A 5267-nucleotide genomic window follows, 5' to 3' on the forward strand; every position below is an offset into this window, starting at 1 on the left:
ACCTGACTTAGTTTTCTAGAGATATATTCCATTGGTTTACCCACATCATTCTTATAAACACTTTCTAAGTGGTGTTTCATTTTGCAAGGCAACGTGCATTCAATGGGGAGTATTTTCAAACACAAAACACACTGTGGGTGCTCTTCATTGTTCACACTAATGAAACCAAAATACAAATAACTGTCATCTTGTTTTCTGTATTTGCGGCTCCTTTCTTCATCAACTTCTTCTTTGTCATCCTCAACAAGTTCTTGCTTTTTACTAGTACTTGCCAAACTAAAGAATCTTTCCATTTTGCTGTTTTAATTTAAGTGTGGGACCCGGATGCAAGAAACTCTGGAAGCAGAAAAAAGTAGCACAGGAGGAAATGTTAGGCTAAAACAGACATCAGTTGGCTATACTTATGGGTACAAGTGAATGCCATCAGTGTTGACACATGCCTTGACTGCTAAGCGTGGCTCCTGTGCCTGCCCTTGCGAGCGGCAGAGGCTGTTGGAGGAGCCCACCCCCAAAAAAGCTTGCCGACCCCTGTGAAAAGGTTTTTCAACCCCCAAAGGGGTCGCGAGCAACAGGTTAAGAACCACTGATTTGCACTATCAGATTATTGCATCTCTTATACACTGAGGACAAGAGCAAGATGCATTTTGGCCTCTAGGAGGCACTGCCATTAACACAGAAGGAAGATTCAGTGCCTTCTTTGTGGGCTTCCCTTTGTTAGCAAGGTTGGTGTGTCACTTTCTGTCCTCTCGTAGGAGAAAGTACAGAGGAACAGAAAGAATCTGAAATTGATCAAAGGCTTGTTTTGGGGTTCTACTTGTAACAAAATAACAAGTAAATTCAATTTGTAATTATTGTCTGAATAAACTACTTTTAATATACCAAATATGGTAATGCTGTGGTAAACAAAGTTATATAGTGGTCCCTCGGGTTACAAACACCTTGGGTTACAGACTCCGCTAACCCAGAAATAGTACCTTGGGTTAAGAACTTTGTCCCAGGATGGGAACAGAAATCATTTTCTGGCGGCGCAGCAGCAGCAGGCGGCCTCATTAGCTAAAGTGGTACCTCAGGTTAAGAACGGATCTCTGGAACAAATTAAGTTCGTAACCAGAGGTACTACTGTAAAAGAAAACTTTGTTTCTCAAGTAGCAAAGTAACTTTTGATTTGTAAAGGGTGATGGAGTGGGCAGAAGGACTATGTATTTTTCAAAAAACAAAAAAAACACACCAATATTTTTTGTTTTCTCACATGGTTTCAAAATTTCTCTAGGTGTGGGGCATGCACGGGGAGGGGAAAGTTCCACTGCACAAACAGAAATCATTTTTCCTACAGGCTACTGTATTGGGCCTCTTCTTTACTTGGTAATGAAATGCCAGCCAGATGAATGAATCTTCCCTTGCCACACCTGCAGTTTCTACAGAACCATCTATAATCCATTCATCTGCAGCTGTTCATAGTACTCACCCAGATGCTTGGTCTTCCTAGTTGTCAGGGATGCTCAAAGCTCTGGATAACCGCCCAGGCATCTGCTAAAAGAATATATCCATCTTAACTTTTCCCTCCTAAAGTTTTACATGTACCTAACTATCAAGAAAGTACAAAATCCATGGGCCAATGTTTAAAATGCCACTCACATCAGTCACAGTAATTCTAGAGCAAGATATATCATTGTATCACAGTAGACATTTAACAAGTATTTTCTTATGTTTGTTCCTCCCGACAGGATCCAGAGGAAAGTTGCGTTCTCGCCTCTGGGTTTAAGAGAGAATTACTCTACCCCTTTGTGTTGGCCACTTAAAGCACCACCAGCCTTAAGAGGGCAAAGCTAAAAAGGGGGAAATCTAGTGCCTGCAACTCCAAAGACTTTGACTCCAAATACTTAGTTCACACATTGATGTTTATCACTTGGCAACTACTAAATCCACTGATCTGCAAACATTCACGCCAAATCAAGAAACAGACTGAACCACATAAGCACATTGCTTTTCAGATTCATCAGTTGCTGTGTTAGGCCCTTTTCCTTTAAATCCTTCCTACTCACAAATCTGGAGGAACGTGGCGCTGTGGGTTAAACCACAGAGCCTAGGACTTGCTGATCAAAAGGCTGGCGGTTCGAATCCCAGCAACAGGGTGAGCTCCCATTGCTCCGTCCCTGGTCCTGCCAACCTAGCAGTTCGAAAGCATGTCAAAGTGCAAGTAGATAAATAGGTACCGCTCTGGCCGGAAGGTGAACGCGTTTCCGTGCACTGCTCTGGTTCGCCAGAAGCGGCCTAGTCATGCTGGCCACATGACCCGGAAGCTGTACGCCGGCTCCCTCGGCCAATAAAGTGAGATGAGCGCCACAACCCCAAAGTCAGTCACAACTGGACCTAATTGTCAAGGGTCCCTTTACCTTTACCTTACAAATCTAGCATTGTTTCTTTGTTTTTTATTAATCAGCCCACGTTCTGACCCTGCATCTCCTACACAGGAACAAAGCTGCCCCTTATCTTACTTAGCATTTTGTGCAACACTGGTACAAGTTACTGGCCATTAGCAAGTAGTCTCAAGCAATGATTATCTAGCACCATCAAATTACAGGACACTTAATAAAAAGAACTGTGCAAACAACTGGTTGCTGCAGTATTTTGAGAGGCAAGGGACATGCATGCATATGCAATATGCAGCAAGGGGTTAGGGGCCAATGACTTCTTGGGAAAATGGGTGGCACTGAGGAAGGATTTGAAGAAAAATAGTATCATGCAGGTGTCCTTGGATAAGTCACAGACATCAAGGATAGCAAGGAAACATAGGTAGAATTGTTTAGAAGAGAGCTTTGTAAGACAGCACTGGAGGGGAAAGAATCACAGGCAGTGTTGTAATGGGAAATGAGGGCAAAAAGACTGGAGCAAGGCCACTGAGTTTTAAGTAAGGCGCTTGGAATGTATGCAAAATAGGATGAAAAGTTAGTGTAAGGGGCTCACTGCAAGCTCTGGGGCCAAGAGACAGATTCAAATGATGTTCTAGAGAAAGGATTGTCATTAATTCTTACCTTCTACCTAAAGGAATATTGCTTCCAGCTTGTTCAGTGACAGGACACTTTGTGGAAGGCCTTGCGGGTAAGATGACAGGGGTTTTGCTTTTACTGGAACATACCTGCAACAGAAGAATTAGTTAACTAGCTACTTTTGTTACTATGGCTTTTGAACAACACAAAGCTAGCAGCAAATGTTTCAACCTTGTAAGTCAAGGCAACTGTACCAAATTTTGTCATAACATGTATCAAAAGCCCACTAATCTGAAGAATTGCAACACTGGTTTTTCATCATGCCACTGATTGTAGACCAAATCAGGGGGAATGCACCATGGGAATACTACTAATTCAATCAAGATTTATTGCTTTCTTCCCAATGCTAGTAACCAAAAGGTTCTGGGCAGGTGTGTGTTTTAAATTTGAATTCCTGTAGCATTCAAGCAGCATTTTCTGTCAGTTTTTGCAGTTCCAGAGCACTATCCTGACCCTCAAGTTGTACTCTAGAGACTCATACTGCAGAGTGAACATTGTGGGAAGATGCCACAGATGGTTCCTTGTTCCCCAATATCCTCATACATATTTTTAGGACCCATCCTATTTTTTATGATTGGAAACTGTTTTAATGCTGTAACCTGCCCTGGAACCTTAGGGCGAAGGGTTGGGAATAAATGAATGAAAAATATTTATTATTTCTATTGGTCCAGTGTGATGGATGTTTGTAGGATTAACAAAACATAAGAGACAGAAGGCATGATTCTTTGTGAGGGAGAAAACTCAAAATAATTTTATGGCAACAAAATTTGCAAAAAATTAATAATTAAATGTATTTCTTTTTCAATGCCCAGAGAAATTGTCTGAAGGTACCTGATGTAGTTCCAGCAGCTGTAAGCAGACCTGGCCATATATAAAGGCCACTCTGAATGTTTTTTGGGGAAAGGCAGGGTACAAGGCTGTGCGCGCACTGTGCATTTAAAGCACATTTCCTCCCTCAAATAATTTTGGGTACTGCAGCTTTTTAAGGGCTGCTGGCAATTACAACTCTTTAAGGGGTAAACCACAACGCTCAAAACCCCTTGAGTGTGCTTTTAAAGTACAGTACATATGCAGCCCAAGCATAAAATACAAGGGGACATGCCAGGCTTTCATATCCAACTCTTAACTTATTTGCACTGCAAAATTAACTCTTGCTGAGCAGTGAAGGACAAGCCACACAAACGTGGATACTAGTTAGCCCTTTAATATGTTTTATCCTCTTTCGCCTGTATTCACAGGCTATGAACTCCTGCACTGCAGGGGGCTGGACTAGATGAGCTTTGGGGATCCTTTTCAACTCTACAATTTAGGCCGGTGACTGAATGCATGGGTTCAACGACACGTTTTTATGATTAAATGCTCTTTCCTGAATGAAGCTGGGAAACTTAAGGGGGTGCAGGGCATCTATTTTGGGGTAGATGAACTGCTCATGCGAAGCCTGCCACTCACCCACCCCTCATCCATCCAGCGCTACAGTCAGATACACACCGAAATAGCCCTTCCTGGGACAAGCAGGGGCTCCAGCACGTGTCTCTCACGACAGGATCCGGAAGCAGAGAGCGGCAGCCCTGCCCCGGGTTTCAGTGAGAGGAATCCTCTGCCCCCCTGTGTTGACCACCTCAAGCACGGGACGCTTGAGGTGCGCAATGTTTAAGGGGCTCCGCGGGGAAAAGACCAATTTCAAGGCCAGCTCCACCTCGCACGCGGCCATGCTTACCTCCAACCTCGGTAGGCCCAGCAGCCTCAAGCCACCCCGACCAAGCAGCCCAGAAGCGGAAAGGGCGCAAAGGGGGCAAATGCGCCTTCAGCGGGTTTATATAGCGAGCGGGCAAAGCCGATCGCGCGAGACTTAGGGCCCAGGGCGCGCGCAATGGATGAGGACGGCGCGAGATGTTGGGGGGTGGGGTGGGAAGAGAGAGAATTCGTCCACTCCTAGCAAGCGCCTCTTCCGGCTACGTCGCTGATTGGTGGAGAGGAGAAGGCACGTGACTTATCTGAAAGAGAAGGCGGGCTTGGCGAGGGAGGTGGGCTCAGCTCTAGGCATAGAATGCTAGAATGGGAGAGGTTGGAAGGGGTCCCTGAGGGTCATCCAGTCCAACCCCCTTTTAATGCAGGGAACTCGGTCAAACAGGACAGGTGGCCATCCAACCTCTGTGGAAATGGAAAAGGGAGAGGGGTGGAAAGGGGGGCGCTTTTGCCTACACGCTGCAATGAATGTTG

The 5267-nt window shown here is 44.8% G+C and overlaps 1 long non-coding RNA gene across 1 annotated transcript; it reads right to left on the reverse strand.

The window, feature by feature from the left end:
* Nucleotides 1-127: 127 nt before the first annotated feature.
* On the reverse strand, nt 128-4911 carry LOC308595166. The gene is made up of 4 exons (XR_014011823.1): nt 4765-4911; nt 3033-3136; nt 1466-1530; nt 128-336 (listed from the first exon to the last, which is right to left on the reverse strand). It is a non-coding gene; the product is annotated as an uncharacterized lncRNA (long non-coding RNA).
* Nucleotides 4912-5267: the final 356 nt, after the last annotated feature.

The sequence above is a fragment of the Podarcis bocagei genome, assembly GCF_964188305.1.
Source record: "Podarcis bocagei genome assembly, chromosome: 9".
Taxonomy (NCBI): Eukaryota; Metazoa; Chordata; class Lepidosauria; order Squamata; family Lacertidae; genus Podarcis; species Podarcis bocagei.